This window comes from Pongo abelii, chromosome 21, assembly GCF_028885655.2.
Source record: "Pongo abelii isolate AG06213 chromosome 21, NHGRI_mPonAbe1-v2.0_pri, whole genome shotgun sequence".
In the NCBI taxonomy this organism is placed as follows: domain Eukaryota; kingdom Metazoa; phylum Chordata; class Mammalia; order Primates; family Hominidae; genus Pongo; species Pongo abelii.
The window spans coordinates 31,962,326-31,983,592 of record NC_072006.2 but is presented as its reverse complement, the minus strand read 5'-3'; the positions used below and the strand labels follow the sequence as shown (position 1 = coordinate 31,983,592).

General features: G+C 43.7%; 1 pseudogene; it reads right to left on the bottom strand.

The window, feature by feature from the left end:
- Positions 1-15,078: 15,078 nt before the first annotated feature.
- Positions 15,079-19,062, bottom strand: LOC100438512 (beta-galactoside alpha-2,6-sialyltransferase 1-like; annotated as a pseudogene).
- Positions 19,063-21,267: the final 2,205 nt, after the last annotated feature.

Below are 21,267 nucleotides of genomic sequence, written 5' to 3'. Positions count from 1 at the left end.
AGATATACCTAATGCTAGATGACGAGTTGGTGGGTGCAGCGCACCAGCATGGCACATGTATACATATGTAACTTACCTGCACATTGCGCACATGTACCCTAAAACCTAAAGTATTATAATAATAAAAGAAAAAAAAAAAAAACTATATGTAGGCCTGGTGCGGTGGCTCATGCCTGTAATCCCAGCACTTTGGGAGGCTGAGGCGGGCGGATCATGAGGTCAGGAGATCAAGACCATCGTGGCCAACATGGTGAAACCCTGTCTCTACTAAAAAAAATACAAAAGTTAGCTGGGCGCGGTGGTGCGTGTCTGTAATCCCAGCTACTCAGGAGGCTGAGGCAGGAGAATCGCTTCAGCCATGGAGTTGGAGGTTGCAGAAGTGAGCTGGGATCACGCCACTGCACTTCAGCCTGGTGACAGAGCGAGACTCAGTCTCAAAAAAAAAAACAAAAAAAAACTTATGTATATGTGCAATAATGGCCATATGTCAAGTGTGTGTAAAAGGACTTAAAGTGTTCTAAGGTCCTTGCATTGCCCAGGAGGAGGGTTAATGGATCAATTCACATTAGATTGAATGAGTCAATGATAAACATTATAATTTTGAGGGTCACTGCTAAATTACTAGAAAAAGATTGTTTAACATTCAAATTAGCAGAAACAAAAAATGGAATAATGAACTATATTAATCAGTCAGAAGGGAGGAAAGGAGAGGAGAAAGTGTTAGAAAAGCTGAGACAGGCCAAGCACAGTGACTCACACCTGTAATCCCAGCACTTTGGGAGGCTGAGGCAGGAAGATCACTTGAGGCCAGGAGTTTGAGACCTACCTGGGCAACACAGCAAGACATGGTCTCTATATATTAAAAAAGAAAAAGAAGAAGAACTGAGACAAATATAAGACTCATAATTCACAATGATAAAATGTCATTTTGGCTGGGTGTAGTGGCTCACACCTGTAATCCCAGCATTTTGGGAGGCAGGTGGATCACTTGAGGCCAGGAGTTCAAAACCAGCCTGGCCCACATGGCGAAACCCTGTCTCTGCTAAAAATACGAAAGTTAGCCGGATGTGGTAGTACATACTTGTAATCCCAGCTACTCAGGAGGCTGAGGCACGAGAATTGTTTGAACCCAGGAGGCAGAGGTTGCACTTTGTGAGCCGAGATCACACCACTGCACTCCAGCCTAGGTGACAGTGAAAGACTCCGTCTCAGATAAAAGGCAATTTTCCAGGAAGATGTAATAATTCTAAATTTGTAGGCACCTACTAATATCGTCCTCAAAATAAAATGCTAAATCAACAGAACTAGAAGTAGAAATAGATGTGTCTATGATCATGGTGAGACATTTTAACATATTTCTTGCAGAAACTGACAAAATAGATCTACAGGCTTGTTGTTTGCCATTCTTTCTTTCTGCCTATTCTTTTCTTTCTTTCTCTTTTCTACTCTGAAATACAGGGAGCTGCATGTCCTAGACTTTGGTTCAGCTGATAGGGGCATTCTCAGAAAACTGGCAGGTAGAGGGGGGAAAGCCATTTTCTCTCTACTTTGAGTGGTGTGTGTGTGTTTTCTCCACAGCCCCAGCTTCCACCTGGAAAAAAAATTAACTAGAAAACAAGCATACAAAAGAGAGGATTAATGAAGCCACACATTGGTTCTCTGAAAAGACTAATGAAATTGATAAACCTTTTGCGATCCTGATCAAGAAAAAAGAGAACAGTCTCAGGAATATAACAGAGGCATCACTTCTGATCCTATAAATTCTAAAAACTAAAAAGAGGATATTATGGACACATTTTATATCAATCAATTTAAAAATTAAGGTGGAAATCCTAGGGAAAATACAAAAATGATACAAGAAAAAATAGAAAACTTGAAAAACTCCTGTAACTTTTAAAGTACCTAAATTCATAAGTTAAAACTTCTCTTCAAAGAAAATTTAAGGCTCACGTGGCTTTACTGGCAAGTCATATTAACATTTAAGGAATAAATAATTTCAGTCTTACACAGACTCCTTCAGGTAATAGAGAAAAAAGCATTTCCTTAATCACTACAGTAATGGAGCGTGATATTGGCTCAAGGTGGGAGGACTCGTTCTACCAGATACCAAGACTTACTAAAAAGTTAGAACCTGGGTGTGGTGGCTCATGTATGTAATCCCAGCACTTTGGGAGGCCAAGGAGGAAGAATCACTCGAGCCCAGGAATTTGAGGCCAGCCTGGGCAAAACAGCGAAATCCTATCTCTACGAAAAAGAAAAAAAAAACACACACAAAAATTAGCTGGGCAAGGTGGTGAGTGCCTGTGGTCCCAGTGATTAGGAAGGTTGAGGTGGGAGGATCACGTGAGCCTGGGAGTTGGAGGCTGCAGTGAGCCGTGATCCCGCCACTGCACTCCAGCCTGGGTGACAATGCAAGACCCTGCCTTAAAAAAATAGTAGTAATAAAATAAATTTTAAAAAGTTAGTACTCAAGACAGTATGGTGTTGGTGTTAAGATAGAAAACTAGACCATATTTAAACCATTTATGACAAAGATGGCTCTGCAGAGCAGCAGGGAAAGGTGAGCCTTTTCGGTTAAATGGTGCTGAAACAGAAAAGTTGGTATAGAGAAGTGGTTAGACAGGCGATGGAAATCTGAAAGATCAAAAAGAAGATAAGGTAACCCAGAGAAAAGTAACTCTAGTCTCTTCTAGCATTTAGGGAACAAATGTAGGGGAGGTGGTGCCACCAGAATCTAAGGGTGCAGAGAAAGGAGTTGGGCCCAGGGAGGAGGAGCATGTTGCCAGAGCTTCAACTTTGAAGGAGGGGCCTCCACTTCAAAGAGGAAGAAGGAAAGAGAGAAGAAAGGAAAAAGAAGAAAGACTTCTTTCTGCTGCCTTCTGATCTCTTGCCCATGTATCTCTTCTTGGAGAGCCTAATGGGAAACAATCAACAAGGAAGGCTGAGAAACATAATTCACAGGCCCCTGGTCCCAGTGTTCCCAAGCAGAAAATGGAAAGGTAAATTATCAGCACTAGTATCCATATGGAGAAATGAAAATTGACTTCTTTCTCATACCATACACACTATAACATCTAAATATTAAGGGCAAACAATGAAATGTTCAGAGAAAAAAAATGTAGGAAAAATGTTTCACTGTCAAAGAGTAGACAATTTTTTTTTTTTTTTTTTAGATGGAGTCTCTCTCTGTCACCCAGGTTAGAGTGCAGTGGCACGATCTTGGCTCACTGCAACCTCTGCCTCCCGGGTTTAAGCGATTCTCCTGCCTCAGTCTCCCGAGTAGCAGGGATTACAGAGGTGCACCACCACACCTGGCTAAATTTTGTATTTTTAGTAGAGACGGGGTTTCGCCATGTTGGACAGGCTGGTCTCGAATTCCTGACCTTAAGTGATCTGCCTGCCTCGGCCTCCCAAAGTGCAGGGATTACATGTGTGAGCCACGGCACCTGGCCTGACAAATATTTCTTAAACAGGTCACAAAAACCACTAACTATAAAGGAAACAATAAATTCAAGGACATAAAAATTAAGAATTTTTTTTTTTTTTTTTTTTGGAGTTTGGCTCTTGTCCCCCAGGCTGGAGTGCAATGGCGTGATCTTGGCTCACCACAACCTCCACCTCCCAGGTTCAAGCAATTCTCCCGCCTCAGCCTCCCAAGTAGCTGGGATTATAGGCATGCACCACCACGCCCGGCTAATTTTGTATTTTTAGTAGAGACGGGGTTTTTCCATGTTGGTCAGTCTGGTCTCGAATTTCCGACCTCAGCCTCAGGTGATCCGCCCATCTCGACCTCCCAACGTGCTAGGATTATAGATGTGAGCCACCGTGCCCGGCCTTTTTTTGTTTTTTTTTTTTTTAAGAGAAGGGTTCTCATGTTGCTCAGGCTGATCTTGAGCTCCTGGGCTCAAGCAATCTGCCTGCCTCAGCCTCTCAAAGTGCTAGGATTACGGTGTGAGCCACTGCACCTGGCCCTGAAAATTAAAAACTTATGTCCACCAGAAGATGCCATTGAATAAAGAGGTAAGCCAGAGAGTGGAAGATATTTGCCATATATATGTCTGAGAAAGGACTTATATCCAGAATACCTACCCATTTTTCTATTGAGTTGTTTGCTTTTGTCTAATTGATTTGTTAATTTATTATTTATTTATTTATTTTATTTTTATTTTTATTTTTTGACATGGAGTCTCACTCTGTCGCCTAGGCTGGAGTACAGTGGTGCGATCTCGGTTCACTGCAATGTCTGTCTCTCGAGTTCAAATGATTCTCCCACCTCAGCCTCCCGAGTACCTGGGATTACAGGCGCATGCCACCATGCCAAGCTGATTTTTGTATTTTTAGTAGAGACAGGGTTTCACCATGTTGGCCAGGCTGGTCTCGAACTCCTGACCTCAAGTGATCCACCCACCTCAGCCTCCCAAAGTGCTGGGATTACAGACATAAGCCACCGCACCCAGCCAATTTGTTAATGTATTTAAAAGTCAAGAATTGGCACTATAGGCCAGGCGTGGGTGACAAGAGCAAAACTGTCTCAAAAAAAAAAAAAAAAAATTGGCGCTATAAGCGTGTTCCTTGGAACTATGGATATAAATGCAAGGAGAAATAATTTTAGCACTCACCTTGGGTGGGATTGGGAAAGGGAGTTTTTCTTTTCTTCCTTCCCCTCCCCTTCCCTCCCATCGTTGTCCCTTCCTTCCTTCCTTTCTTTTTCTTTCTAATAGGCTCCGGCTCTATTGCCCAGGCTGGAATGCAGTGGCATGACCAGGGCTTACTGCAGCCCCAACCTCCTGGGCTCAAAGAATCCTCCTGCCTCAGCCTGCTGAATAGCTGGGACCACAGGTGGGTGCCACCATGCCTGGCTAATTTGTCATTCTTTTGTAGAGACAGCGTCTCACTTTGTTGCCCAGACGGGTTGCTTTTCAGTTTGAGCTTCACAGCACTATTTTACTTTTTAAACCATTTTCATTTGTTGCTTTGGCAAGAATTAACAATTAGAAATCAATTTTAAAGTTATTGAAAAAATAAAGAAAAATTGGCAGAATCAGATTAATGGAACACAAGACCAGAGAGAATCAAAACATACCTGTTAGAAGTTTAGGATCAAGTAAAAAGCAAGGCTTCCCAATGAAGTTAACCGATAATCCCAGCACTTTGGGAGGAGGCCAAGGCAGGCAGATCACTCGAGGTCAGGAGTTCGAGACCAGCCTGACCAACATGGTGAAACCCTGTCTCTATTTAAAAAAAAATACAAAAATTAGCCAGTCATGGTGGCGTGTGCCTGTAATCTTAGCTACTCAGGAGGCTGAGGCAGGAGAATGTCTTGAACCCGGGAGGAGGAGGTTTCAGTGAGCCGAGATCGCACCACTGCACTCCAGCCTGGGTGACAGAGCAAGCGAGACTCCATCTCCAAAAAAAAAAGAAGTTAACCAATATTTAAACAACAGGGAATTGTTACATGCATAGAAGAACAGATCAATGGAGCAAACTGCATAATCAAGAAACAGACCCACAGAAATGTAGAATTTAGCTTTAATGAATGCAGCATTTCCAACTGTTGGGAAGAAGAGAGTACTTAATATATGGTTTGGGGACAACAGGTTTTATATATGGGAAAAGAATTAAGTTAGGTTTCTACCTCATACCATCAATAAAAATAAATTCTAGGTGAAATATAGATCTAAAATGAAAATATCAAAAATTCTAAAAGCAAATATGTGAGAGGATTAAAAATTAAAATTCAGAGGGAGGAAAGTTTTCATAAGTGAGACATGAAAGGCTGAGATGAATATGGCAGCTGTTCAATACTTACAGGCTTTTCCTTCTGCCATTCCTCCATGACAAAACTCTTCTGTCTTGTGTGGAGCAGCTTGAGTAGTTTGAAATGCCTCATCCAGACACAGGAATGGATATACGATACATGTCAGTCAGAGTGCCCAACCTGGTTCAGAGACTCTTCTGGAATTCCTATACCCGGTCTGTCATGACGGTCTCTCTCCCTTCCTTTGAAACCATGAACTATAAGAATATGGGCCATATTTCCAACAAGGTGAAGGGAACTTCAACAGAAAAGAAGCCCAGAGAACTGAGAGATTCAGAGAGAAATAATTCTGTTTTTCTTATTCTTTTTTTTTTTTTTTGAGACGGAGTCTTGCTCTGTCGCCAGGCTGGAGTGCAGTGGCACGATCTTGGCTCACTGCAACCTCCGCCTCCCGGGTTCAAATGATTCTCCTGCCTCAGCCTCCTGAGTAGCTGGGACTACAGGCGCCCGCCACCACACCAGCTGATTTTTGTATTTTTAGTAGACATGAGGTTTCACCATGTTGGCCAGGATGGTCTCGATCTCCTGACCTCGTGATCCACCCACCTCGGCCTCCCAAAGTGTTGGGATTACAGGTGTGAGCCACCACACCCAGCCCTGTTTTTCATGTTTGTTTGTTTGTTTATTTATTTATTTATTTAGAGTCTTGCTCTGTTGCCCAGGCTGCAGTGCAGTGGCCAATCAGAGTTCACTGTAGCCTCAAACTCCCAGGCTTAAGCGATCTTCCTCCCAAGTTGCTGGGACTATAGACAAGACCCACCGTGCCCAGATAATTTTTTTTTTTTTTTTTTTTTTTTTTTTTTTTTTGTAGAGACAGGGTCTCACTCTGTTGCTCAGGCTGGTCTCAAACTCCTGACCTCAAATGATTCTCCTGCCTCAGCCTCCCAAAGTGCTGTGATTACAAGTGTGAGTCACCACACCCAGTGAGAAATAGCTCTAATGATATGGTTGGAATTATGATTCTGGTTGTGGCTTAATACTAAATAACTCCAGAATTCTCAATTTTGTTACCAAAAATTGTCTTTTTATTCGAATCAGATTGAATTGGGTTTCCATCACCTTCAGCCCAAAGAACCACGTCTGATAAATCCAAAAATGATGTTGGTTAGCTTGTCAATTTAGACCACATAAAATTACAGCCTTCTCAACAGTGAGAAATAGCAATAAACAAAGTCAAAGGTATGCGATGGAGTGGAAGAAATTACAGCAAACAATGGACAAAAGATCAATGTCTGGGCCAGGCATAGTGGCTCACACCTATAATGTCAGCACTTTGGGAGGCCAAGGTGGGAAGATCACTTGAACCCAGGAGTCTGAGACCAGCCTGGGCAACATAGGGAGACCCCATATCTATAAAAATTTAAAAATTTAAAAATGATGGTGTGTGCTGTAATTCCCACTACTCAAGAAGCTGAGGCAGGAGGATTGCTTGAGCCTGGGAGATGGAGACTGCAGTGAGCCGTGTTCATGTCACTGCACTCCAGCCTGGGCAACACTCCAGTCTGGGCAACCGAGCAAGACCCTGTGTCAAAAAAAGAAAAGGAAAAAGAAAAATCAGTGTCCAGAATATATGGAATACCTCCAACTCAATAGGGAAAAAATAAGATGACTCAAAGGAAAGACGAGAAAACAAAAAGGGTATTGTGGCTGTCAAAGCTCTTTCCTTTGGGAATGATAAAGCTTAACTCTTACCCTTTTAAAGTTAAAAAACAAACAAAAAAAGGTGGTGGGTGGATTTGTTGGTTCAATAATTGAATGAGAACCCAAGGGAGCAGTATGCTTCAGAAACAGCAGGATCCTTGTTCTTAGACACTGCTCACAGCTATTGCTTGCTCTCTCTTCCTCTCTTGGTTCTAATTCTTTCCTTTTTATGAGTAGGTTTTATTGTCACCCAGAGTCTCTCCACATGGCAGTAATGTATTTTCCAGCAGCTTCAGGCTTGCCATCATTGCCATCTATCAGATCTGTTTGGGTTGTGAGTGTTATAAAATTCATTGTAAATTAGCTTAAACAAACAAAATAAGAGAACTTACTAGCCTGTATAATCAAAGAGGTGTAATCTAGGATAGGGTTGGCTTGTAGGGGAGCTTAAGCTAAGAGCTTCAGCAATGTCAACCATTTGGGCTTAGTTCACTGCTGCTGTGTTTGTTGGCTTCATTCTCAGAACAGTCCCTCATGCTACCTTCCAGAAGCCCTAGGTTCTTCTCATCCTTGATGCTCTTAGTCCAGGGAAAAAGAGTTTTTCTCTCTCTTAACAATCCCATATTTCAATGGCTCTCATTGGGATGCAAGGCTATGACAAACAATCTCTGTGGCCACGGGAACGTGACTAATCAGATGTGGGTTACATGCCTAACTATGGGCTCAAAGAGAATTCACCTCCACTCAAAGTAGAGGAACTGAGAATGAGAGGAAGGTAGCTCCCTCCCCTTTCCTGCACAATGGATGTAGTGTTATCAAGGGTGAAACATATGTTAGAGAGTAAAATTAATATACACCTACCACAATTTTCTTACATGTAGCTCATAACCTTAGAAAGAGACATATCTGCTTCTTCCCAGAGTCCATATCAACGCCCCAGAAGGCTGTAGCTATGTTGGGGTCATGTGTCTTCCTCTGGGTCAAGCCATCATTGTGTCCTACTGAAGGGGTGTCTTTGGCTGGGCATCTTAGAAGCAGAGCCTGAGACAGCAAATTCACTGCCCCTGATTAATGGTGGGAGCGCTCTCAGGGAAAACCTATAATGGAGTGAGGGACGGATAGGGCAGGGGAAGGAGTTAGGTGAAGATGAGTCCAACTGAAGTCTAGCTTCAGCCTGATCCCTAGGAGAGCTCTGAAGCATCAATTGCCCTTATCCTTGTCCCCCATTGAGGCAAAGGGGGCTGACTTTTGTACCCCTCATCTTTGGATATGGAATGTCCTCTTGAGGGATAATCTTTCAAGCAAAGTGACCCTCTCCTGCTGAGGGCAATTTTCTGATGAAAGGTGCAGTTGTGAGCCTCTAGCACTTAGGGGAACTGGGGGCTGCGTGCTAGGGTGAGTAAAAGGGATCTGGCTGGGCCTCCAACGGTGCCTATCACAATGAACTAGCGAGATTGATCTGCTGGGGACATTTGTCAGTCTTGTGACAGAGGACGTGGTTCTTTTTGTTCTATTGTATATATTTAAGATGTGCAACATGATATTTTGACATACATGTAGATCACGGGTGTCTGATCTTTTGGCTTTTGGCTTTCCTGGTCCACAGAAGAAGAATTGTCTTGGGCCAACCATAAAATACACTAACACTAGTGACAGCTGATAAGCAAAAAAAAAAAAATCGCAGAAAAGCTCATGATGTTTTAAGAAAGTTTATGAATTTTTGTTGGGCTGTATTCAAAGCTGTTCTGGGTCACATGCAGCCTGCGGGACGCGGGTTGGACAAGCTTGCTGTAGACAGTGAAATGGTTACTATAGTCAAGCAAAGTAATATATTTATCACCTCACATAATTACCCATTTTTTGTGTGTGTGGCAAAAGCAACTAAAATCTATTCTTTTAGCAAAAAATCTCAACTACAATGCATTATTACTAACTGTAAATCTCATGCTGTTTGTCAGGTCTCTGGACTACTTAGTCCTATATACCTACTCTTTGTATTCTTTGACCTACGTCTCCCTATTTCCTCCTCCTCACCCCCATAACCATGGTTTTACTGTTTTATTCTCTATGCATTCAACTTTTTTCCCCCCAGACAGGGTCTCTCTCTGTTGCCCAGGCTGGAATACAGTGATGCAATCAAGGCTCACTGCAGCCTTGACCTCCTGGGCTCAAGTGGTCCTCCCACCCCAGTCTCCTGAGTAGCTGGGACTATAGGCGTGCGCAGCCACATCCAGTTAATTTTTTAATTTTTTCGTAGAGATCAAGTGTCACCATGTTGCCTGGGCTGGTCTCGAGCTGCTAGACTCAAGTGAGCCTCCTGCTGCAGCCTCCCAAAGCACTGGGATTACAGGTGTGAGCCACCACCCTGGCCTTGCCTTTTTTTTTTTTTTTTTTTTTTAAGATCCTACATATAAGTGAGATCATGCAGTATTTTTCTTTCTGTATCTGGTTTATTTTACTTAGCATAATGTCTTCCAGGTTCAACCATGCTATTGCAAATGGCAGGATCTCCTTCTTTTTATTTTTATTTTTTTTGTAAAGATGGGGTTTGCTATGTTGCCTAAGCTAATCTCTAACTCCTGGGATCAAGCATTCCTCCCGCCTTGGCCTCCTGAAGTGTTGGGATCACACTGCACCCTGCCGCATTTCACTTCTTTAACTGCCTGGTATTCACACATGTGTGCCTACCAATTTCAAAAATGCTAAAAAGTCCCCATTTAAGATAACATAGCTAGTTCACAATTGAAGAAAAGCTCTCCCACTTCTTGCAATAAACACTGTCATTGCTCTGCCCATACCCTTGTTCTTGCCACTTTAGTGCATTCTGGGCTGATTTCCAGCTGCCAGTATGTGCATTTCTTTGCCTAAAGGCTTTCTCTGACTGTTCCCTACTTTGCCACCTGCACAGCAGGCCAGAAGTACGAAGAATGAATGTTTCTCCCTTCTTGGGAGCTACTCTTAACCAATGACTGATGGGAGTGGGATAACACTGTGGTACGTGTTCTATGCAGGCTCCCAGAGTTCCCCATGAGATTGTGCTCCAATTGTACACAGTGGTAACTGGCTTGATAATGCACCCTATATTAGTTGTCTTACTTTTCCCCTCTCCCACCAGTGTTTTCCTTTACCTCCCAAATAAACTCCTTGCAATGGATTCCTTGTCTCAGAATATGCTTCTGGGGACACACAAACAAAAACCTCCCCTCCCCAAACTGAAATAGCTCAAGTCAGGCCATGTCTGCTGTGGGAGGGAATGTGTATGTGTGAGGGGGTGGCTTCCATCACTTGTGTGTTAGCTGCGTTCTTTTTATTTTTTTAAAACACATTTATTTTAAAATTTTACATAATCTTTGGGTAATTCAGAATTAGCTTAGGCAGGTTTCAGAAGTTTCTGAGACTGGTGTCTCAACTTTAAAGCAATAGCATACTCTAGTTTCTTTTCAGATCTTATTAATCTTTCATCTTTTACTAAAAATAAAGATTGAAATACACCAATAGGCTGGGCACCGTGGCTCATGCCTGTAATCTCAATACTTTGGGAGGCCGAGGCAGGTGGATCACCTGAGATCAGGAGTTCAAGACAACCCTGGCCAACATGGCTAAAGCCTGTCTCTACTAAAAATACAAAAATTAGTCGGGGTGGTGGCGGGCATCTGTAATCCCAGCTACTCAGGAGGCTGAAGGAGGAGAATCACTTGAACCTGGGAGGCAGAGGCTGCAGTGAGCGGAGATTGCAGCACTGTACTCCACCCTGGGTCACAGAGTGAGAAAAGAAAGAAGGAAGAAAGGAAGGAAGGAGAGAGAGAAAGAGAGAGAGAGAAAGGAAAGAAAGAATGAAAGGAAGGAGAGAAAGAGAGAGAAAGGGAAGGAGAGAAAGAAAGAAAGAGAGAGGAAGGGAACGAAGGAAGGAAGGAAGGAAAGAAAGAAAGAAAGAGAAAACACCAATAGAAATAGCTTATTTGATTTGTGGAAGGATTAGAGAGGACCCCATGATCTAGTATGCATGGGTGGCTATTGAAGAAGACAGAACCCCATAGACAAAGGAAGCATTAAGATGTAATTTTTAGGCTGAGCACGGTGGCTCACGCTTGTAATCCCAGCACTTTGGGAGGCTGAGTCAGGCGGATCACTTGAGGTCAGGAGTTCGAGACCAGCCTGGCCAACATGGCGAAACCCCATCTCTACTAAAAATACAAAATTAGCCGGGCGTGGTGGTGCATGCCTGTAATCCCAGCTACTCAGGAGGCCTAAGTAGGAGAATCCCCTGAGCCTGGGAGGTGGAAGTTGCAGTGAGCCAAGATTGCGCTACTGCACTCCAGCCTGGATGACAGAGAGAGACTCCGCCTCAAAAAAAAAAAAAAAAAAAAAAGATGTTAATTTTAAATTATCTGCCACAAATATTAAACAGCTCACCAGACCAACAATAACACCCATATCTTATTTGTATTTTACCAAAGTTCCCACATACAGATAGCATAGAAGTTCCAGAGCTAAAAGTTTTGTACACTTCAGAATCATATTTAAATTAGTCTGATCTCTTGTATTAATAATAAAAATTAAAAACTAGATTCCACTCAGTGTGGTCTCAGTCTCCACACCAACATGTATTTACTACTGACAGAATGCCACCTTCCTCTGCACTCAGTGATCATGATTTATGATCTGATGTGTCAAATCAGAACATAAAGCAAACCAGGAATTCATGGGCCCAGAGAAGGGTAAAGAACTCGTCCCATCCAGCAGGTAAGCAGCCCAAGTGCTCTGCCCATTCGCAAGCAGAATCAGACCCGAGCAGCAGGCAGTGAGGAGAGCACGTTCTTCCTTGTCCATTGCCTTGGGTGGTTTCTTGAGTGTCCCAAGTGGGGTAGTTGTTTCTCAATAGGAAAATTAACTCTCTGAGGACAGGACCTCCTCCCACCTCCCTCACAGCAGGGTCCAGCCCAAGTGTGAGGAGAGAGTAGGTCCTTAATAAAAGAAGGAACCAGCATATACGGAGCACCTACTATGTGCCAGGTACAGAGCCAGGGCAGATGTGTTCAGGTAATCCTCGCAACAGCACTGGGGGTGGGATCATCATCCCTTCTTTACAGGTGTGGAAACACAGGCCAGGGAAGGGAATCTGCCCAAAATGGCACAGCTAGTAAGTGGGGGAGCATCAGTTTGAAAACCCAGGTCTTCTCACTCCAGGGCTCTTTCTCCTGCCTGTATAAGCTGAGGGTTTGGCAGTAAATGAGGATCCCAGCTCCAAGGTGGTTGCTTTGGAGCTCAAACATCAGATCCCCTTGAGCGCATGGGGCCAGCCCTGAGAGTCCAGAGGCCTGGGTCCAGGAACCTGGCTCTACAGCATGATTTCACGATCTTGAGTGAGTCCTTTAACTTCTCTACACCTGGGCCAGACTAATCCAGTGGGGTTCCCTACCAGGGAGAGGGGATTCAGCAAAACCATCGGGGGAGTATGTTTGCAAACCACAGGGAGCCAGCCTCTGCCCACAGACTCTGATGTTGTTCCCTTGCAGGGAGTATGTGGTGTGCCATACTCCACTATCAGATTGGCATGGCAATCTGATATCACATCCCTCACACCTGTTGAGAATCAGTTATGATCTCCAAGGTTCTGACCTCTGAGAGTGACATAAGTCCTAGGGAAGCACAGCCCCCACTCCCTGAGACACCTTTCGCAGAAGTCCCATGAGGTCAAAGACATTGGGGTCAGGATACTTTAAAGCCAAAAATGCTTAAAAGTAATTTCGGAGGGGAAGACAGGTTTAAAAGCGAAAAGAAAGGTGATAGTTAGGAGTAGGTTTGGGAGTGGGTATTAAAAAGGAAGAGTTGGAGTACGGTGTGCAAACCCAGCTGGTAGGATAGGGTCAGGCCAGGCCGAGGCTAGAGAAATCAGGTTTTAGGGATCTGGCTTGCCTGTTGTCTGCTGTGAGGTTGCACTCACTACCTCAGGCATGGGTAGGGAGGGGGCTTTGTCAAAAACGTCTTGAGGCTGGGTGCAGTGGCACGTGCCTGTAATCCCAGCACTTTGGGAGGCTGAGGTAGGAGGATCACTGCAGCCTGGGCAATATAGGGAGACCGCATCTCTACAAATAACAACAACAACAACAAATAGCCAGACTTTGTGCTGCATGCCTGTCATTCTAGCTACTTGGGAGGCTGAGGCGGGTGAATCAGTTGAGTCCGGGAGGTTGAGGCTCCATTGCACGAGGGCTTGTGATTGTGCCACCACACTCTAGCCTGGGTGACACAGTGAGACCCTGTTTAAAAATATATAGATAGATAGATACATAGGTATATCCATATCCGTCCATACATACATACACACATCTCTCTTGAGCCGCTAAGTTCAGGCAGGTCTTAGATAGTAAATATGGGAAGAAAGAAAAACACAACTCACATTACTCAGACATAATCTGCTTGCCATGTTTCTCCTCTTCCTCTAAGACACACTTGAATGCTCCAGTGCTATGAAGCCTTGTCTGACCCACAGACACAGTAAGTGTGTGGCCCTCCTGGGTCTGACCCACAGACACAGTAAGTGTGTGGCCCTCCTGGGTGCACTGACAGCAAGTCCATCTCTCTACAATCCCCCGTGCAGTGAGCACTCTGAATCCTAACTGCCTGTTTAGATGTTGGTCTCTCACACTGAACTGTGAATAACTAGAGGGAAGGTGGACTAATCAAGCCCTTTTGCTTATAAGTACCCAGGCTAAGGACCAGCCCAACCAACCAGAGTGTCAGGAACATGTTCCAGGGGCAAGGAACTCAGGAGCAATTTTGTTCTGGAGGAGTTGAGCATGTTTCTAATGCCCTGTACTGTTTACTTACCCCCCAAGAGCCACGCTACATCGGGCATAATTGTAATTTGGGAGAGTTTCTTTAAAACATAAAATCATTTATTTATTTATTTATTTATTTAGAGACAGAGTCTCACTCTGTCCCCCTGGCTGGAGTGCAGTGGTGCGATCTTGGCCCACTGCAACCTCCACCTCCCGGGTTCAAGCGTTTCTCGTGTCTCAGCCTCCCGAGTAGCTGGGATTACAAGCTCCCACCACCACACCCAACTAATTTTTGTATTTTTAGTAGAGATGGCATTTCATCATGTTGGCCAGGCTGGTCTTGAGCTCCTGGCCTCAAGTGATCTGCCCACCTCGGCCTCTCAAAGTGCTGGGATTACAGGTGTGAGCCACCGCGCCTGACCCACAACATGAAATCAATATCTAGGTGCAGATTTCAAGCAATATAGAGAATTGGTTTGTGAGAATGACATCATTCAGTTGGAACAAAGTCCAGCTTTGGCAGCCCTGTTGGGAAAGGTAGATCTGGCATCTACCTGTGTGGAAAGCAAGGAGGATGCTGTCTGGAAAGAATGCTAGTGTGTGTGTGTGTGTGTGTGTGTGTGTGTGTGTGTGTGGCAGGAGGCTCTCGGCTCATACACTGTTTGTGACTATAGGGGAGGCTGGGCCTGACTTCTCGCCCTCAGGCTTCTGAATCCCCAGAGATCTTTCTGACAGAGGTCCCTAGGGTGCAAGAGCAAGCTGGGATTGTTCAGTAAAATGGGCTTCCCAGGCTGGGGCGGCCAAGAGACCATCCATAAAATACCAGGGAGCCTGTGCTTAGCAGTGATTGGCCCAGAAGCCAGGCAGTGTAGCTTTTCCAAGCGATAAATGTCCTCATCTGTGCCCTTATTGAGGCACTTCACCAAATACAGCAGCAGGTGGTGGGTGCCCATCGTGCAGGCGCTATTGAAGAACTGCTGGTGGTAGCAGCCCAAGTCTGTCTCATGCTTGGATGGGAGGAACTCATTAATACCTACCTGGTCACACAGCATCATCATGATCATGACACCAAGTATCCCAGAGGATGGGGGCGTCACCGAATCTCTTCTGAGCAGATTTCTTGCAGGATGTCCCACAACTCCCAAGGCACCTGGGGCTTGAGGATGTAAAAGGGCTGATTGGGGTACAGCTTACGATAGCTCTTGTAGTTATTAAAGAAATTATAGTCTGGATTCTGGTACCACTTTGAAATACCTGAATGATATATAGATGCATCCCATACAATTAGGATTCCTTCATTGTACAAACTGTCTTTGAGGAAATGCCTTTTTGTGGTGACCAACTGAGAGTTCAGCAGGCGAATGGTTGTTTTTGTGGCTACATCTTGACGGAAGTTGGCCGTGGGTGCCTCATTAAACCTCAAGACTGCATCATGATCATCTAGATCTCTGCCCAGTTGCGAGGACTTCAGAGATCTTGCTGATGAGAAAACAGCACACTTGCCCCAAGACCTGGCCTCAGTCCTAATGCTGTCCTTGGGCAGGTAACTCTCCTACTCAGAGGTACTGAAGAGAAAATCTGTGGTCCCTACTGTGGATACGTTCACTTGGTCCAGGAGGTGGCAGCGTGGGGCCTCTGCACTGAACTTAATGGTGGGCCCTGGCCCCTTGTAGGACACTTCGTACTTTTTCATGCTTAAATAATTCTTCCAGATGGTTTGCAGCCTGGGGATAAGGTTTTTGGAAAAGCTGTCCTTGTTCCATACCTGGAAGGAGGCCTCTGGATAGTCTTGGCTGGGCCTCTGGGGTTGCTGAGGGCCTGGCTGCCCCTGTCGGGGTCCTGGGTGCTGCGTAAGGATGCAGATTGGGAATAAGACCTCATGGCCACTTTCCCCAGATTTTTCAACATCTGGAACTTCTTGGTTTGAAATTTAAGGGAATCATAGTAATTCCCTTTCTTCTTTTTCTTCCACACACAGATGACTGCAAGCAGGAGAAAGGCCAGGACACAGCAGCTGAAGTTTTTCTGCAGGTTGGTGTGAACCAGGAGGAAGATGTGTTCAGGTAAGCCACTTTGTTCTGAGAAGGAAAGCAGGAAAGCTTCTGGCTAGACCCCCAGGGCTGTGGGCCTTCCAGGTCCTCAGGAACTAGCACTATTCTCTATGGGAGAAAAGTTCGCTTTATTTGGCCTGGAGGCCAAGGCTTATTTTTCTCAAGATGATCAAAAACATCTCAGCTCTGGGATAGAACTCTGGCACCAGGGCTTGGGACAGGCTCAAGGGGACCAGTTTATTTCAGCTGGGCTCCATGACATTCACTGCTTTTCTCAGGACTGCTGGCTGCAGGGCTCTGCAAAACCAGCTCTGCCCTTGCTCCCTGCACTCTGGGCTGCAGAGGCTGCCGTTGCTCCACCCCACTTGGTTCTTGGTGGCTTCCTCTGTTAACACTGGGAAGTGCCCCAGACGTCTTCCCCTGCCAGGCCCTGCCCAGGACTTCCCTTCCCCAGGTGCCTGTGGAATACGTGCTTGGCAGGGGCAGGAGAACCCGGGAGCTGGGCGCCCCAGAAGGGAATCCCAGAGAAGGGGTCTGCTGGGGAAGAGCTGGGACAGAGGCTGCGCAGCGGAGAAGACCAGAAGACTGGGAAAGGAGGAGAGGCTGGAAGAGGGGAAGAAGAGTGAGGCGGAGCGGCAGGAAGCCAGCTGCATTCTTCTAATTTAGGTCCAGATGTGACTACCAATGGTACGGCAGATAAATAACACTCTCAGAAAAAAAAAAATCAAATTGTTGAAAGAAGGATGGAAGAATCTCAATAAAAAATAACATTGTAACAGGAGAGAAGGAGAACATCAAAGGGTGGTCAGGAGTTCACAGCACACATTACCTCCCTGCAACACAGGAGCAGCAAGCACAAGTGATCTTGGCTTGGGCAGCAGACACTGTTCTTCAGTTAGCCCATCTCATTGCCTCTGGGCTGCTCCCTTTGCCCATCTTCTTTGTCCATTGTCCTCCATGATCACATCTAAAGTGTTCCTGGGATGGATTCCCCTTCTGAACTCTACACAGCTTTAGCAGCTCATTTGCTGTTGATGCAAGATCTGAGGGCTGAGGATGCCTTAAGTTTATGCCGGCCATACTTGCCTGGTCATAAGACTCATTTGGAGTGCTTATTAATACTTAAATTCCCAGCACTGCTTTTTACTCTAATGAAGGAGAAGATCCTGGGAAATTGTCTTTGCCTGGATTCCCTAGAGAACAGAGCAAGAGGCAAAGGTTTCATGGTAGAGCCTTAATGGGAGGCGCAATCCTAGAGTAACAAAACTTAGGGACCAGGGGAAGGAAGGCAGGCAAATGCAAGATGGTGTATTACTGAGCTGACCACAGCTGCACAAGAAAACATAGCTTGTTGCGGCCAGGCGTGGTGGCTCACGCCTGTAATCCCAGAACTTTAGGAGGCTGAGGTGGGCGGAATCACGACATCAGGAGATCGAGATCATCCTGGCCAACATCGTGAAACCCTGTCTCTACTAAAAATACAAAAATTAGCTGGGCAAAGTGGCACGTTCCTGTAGTCCCAGCTACTCAGGAGGCTGAGGTAGGAGAATTGCTTGAACCTGGGAGGCGGAGGCTGCAGTGAGCCAAGATCGCGCCACTGCACTCCAGCCTGGGCAACAGAGCGAGACTCCATCTCAAAAGAAAAAAAAAGAAAACATAGCTTGTTGCTTACAGAGGTGCCTTCTTAAAAAGTTACATCTTGGAATGGTCCACTGAGGGGTGAAAGAGAAAGGAGATTATTTGCTGGTTCCCTCCTGTTTCTTATCTTGCACTGTTCAAAGTTCACCCATGCAGTGTTAACTCCCTTGTGGCCTAGCATTCTTTTCCACTCTTATAAAAAGGGATGCCAAGTTCCTGACTGACAGGTTACAAAATCATGGGTTGTAAGAGAATAGCAATTCCTCAAAATGAGGGAATGCAGGCAGAAAACAATTAATTCACAGAAATTGAAGTTCATAGGGTAACGGGTAACATTCAAGATATTTAACAATCAATACATTACGGACACAGGTCAGTCAAAAATCACTGGCTGGGCACGGTGGCTCACACCTGTAATCCCAACACTTTGGGAGGATGAGGCAGGCGGATCACCTGAGGTCAGGAGTTAGAGACCAGCCTGGCCAACCTGGTGAGACCCTGTCTCTACTAATAATACAAAAATTAGCTGGGCTTGGTGGCGGGCACCTGTAATCCCAGCTACTCAGGAGGCTGAGGCAGGAGAATCACTTGAACTTGCGAGGCAGAGGTTGGAGTGAGCAGAGATTGCGCCACTGCACTCCAGCCTGGGCAACAAAGCAAGACTCTGTCTTAAAAAAAAAAAAAATTATAGGTATGGAGGGCCAAGTGTGGTGGCTCATGCCTATAATCCCAGAACTTTGGGAGGCTGAAGTGGGAGGATTGCTTGAGGTCAGGGAATCGAGACCTGCCTGGGCAACATAGAAAGACCCTATCTCTAAAAAAAAAAAAAGTAGTGGGGTGTGGTGGCACATGCCTGTAGTCCCAGCTACTCAGGAGGCTGAGGTAGGAAGGTCGCTCAGTTTCAGCCTATGAGTTCAAGGATGCAGTGAGCATAATTGCACCACTCCACTCCAGTCTGAGCAGCAGAGGAGACCCTGTCTCAAAAAATAAATAATTAATTAATTAAACATTTTTTTCTAGCTCTGCGTGCTAACACACAAAATACAACAAAAACAAACAAATCTCAAAAACAATGACCAAGACAATAAAAATTATTACCCCTTAGCACCCAGATGTAGTCTTTAAATACCATTTTCCCCTAAAAGGAACCATAGCTACTTGAAGAGATGTTAGATTTCATGTCTGGAGCAGAAGATATACAAGATAAACCTGAAACATCCTGTTGTATTAGAACTTTTAAAAAACTATACAATATGGCTGTAGAAGCCCACCTATAGTATGGGACACTTTGAGTATCAAGAAGAATAGTAACTGCAGGCCAGGCACAGTGGCTCGTGCCTTGGGAGGCCAAGGCGAGAGGATCACATGAGCCCAGCTGGGCAACATGATGAAAACATAAACACAAAAAATACAAAAATACAAAAATTAGCCAGGCTTGGTGCATGCCTGTCATCCCAGCTACTTGGAAGGCAGAGGTGGGAGGACTGCTTGAGCCCAGGAGCTCGAGCCTGTAGTTAGCCGAGATCACGCCACTGCACTCCAGCCTGGGTGACAGAATGAGACCCTGTCTCAAAAATAAAATAAAAAAAAAGAATAGCAATTGCAGTTGACCAAAAGACATCAAATATGTTGTTCATGAGTTCATAAGGATGTGCAAAACAACAAAAACAACTTTGGAGGATACCAAAGAATTTACTCAGCAAGCACCTATCATGCTTTTCCCGTATGAACCATATCTCAGAGTAACTAAACAGTTGATGAGGGAATGTTATTCTTTAAGAATAATTCCAGCTAATAAATGTATACAGGATGACAGATTTAGAATTAAATACTAGAGCCAGGCGCGGTGGCTCATGCCTGTAATCCCAGCACTTTGGTAGGCTGAGACGGGCAGATCACACAAGGTCAGGAGTTCGAGACCAACCTGGCCAACATGGCGAAACCCTGTCTCTACTAAAAATACAAAAATTAGCCGGGTGTTGGCACATACCTGTAATCCCAGCTACTCAGTAGGCTGAGGCAGGAGAATCACTTGAACCCAGGAGGCAAAGGTTGCAGTGAGTGGAGATTGTGCCACTGCACTCTAGCCTGGGGGTTAGAGCAAGACTCTGTCTCAAAAAAAAAAAAAAAAAGAATTAAATACTAGAAATTACAAATACTAGAACTGAAATGAAATGATAGTTTTAGCCAAGCTCTGATAGAACTGTGTGCGGTGATGGAAATGCTCTGTATCTGCATTGCTCAAATGCAAAAGGAAGCGCCTTCTCCCTTCTTTTGCTTTACAATCTACAAATCAGGGAGATCTAACAGGCTGGGCTGGGCACGGTTGCTCACGCCTATAATCCAAGCACTTTGGGAGTCTGAGGTGGGCAGATCACTTCAGGTCAGGAGTTCAAGACAAGCCTGGCCAACATGGTGTAACTCCATCTCTACAAAAAAAAAAAACAAACAAAAAAAAACAAAGATTAGCTGGGCATGGTGGCAGGGGCCTGTAATCTCAGCTACTCAGGAAGCAGAGGCAGGAGAATCGCTTGAACCCAGGAGACAGAGGTTGCAGTGAGCCCAGATTGCATCAGCCTGGGAGACAGAGCAAGACCCTGTCTCCAAAATATATATATATAAAATATATATAAAAATATATATATACAGAATATATATAATATACAATATATTATATATTATATACAGAATATATAAAATATACAATATATTATATACAGAATATATATAATATACAATATATTATATATTATATACAGAATATATATAATACATAATATATACAATATATAATATGTAATATATACAATATACATATAATATATAATATAATATATTATATAATATATAATACAAACTATATAATATATTATATATAATATATTATATACAATATATAATATATTATATATAATATATTACATACAAAATATATATTATATTATATATAATACAAAATATATAATATATTATATATAATATATTACAAAATATATATTATATTATGTATAACATATTATATACAAAATATATATTATATTATATATAACATATTATATACAAAATATATTATATATAACATATTATATACAAAATATATTATATATAACATATTATATACAAAATATATTATATATAACATTATATACAATATATTATATATAACATATTATATACAAAATATATTATATATAACATTATATACAAAATATATTATACATAACATATTATATACAAAATATATTATATACATTGTATATATTACATACAATGTATATATTATATATAAAATATATATATTTTGTATATAACATATTATATAATATATATATTTTGT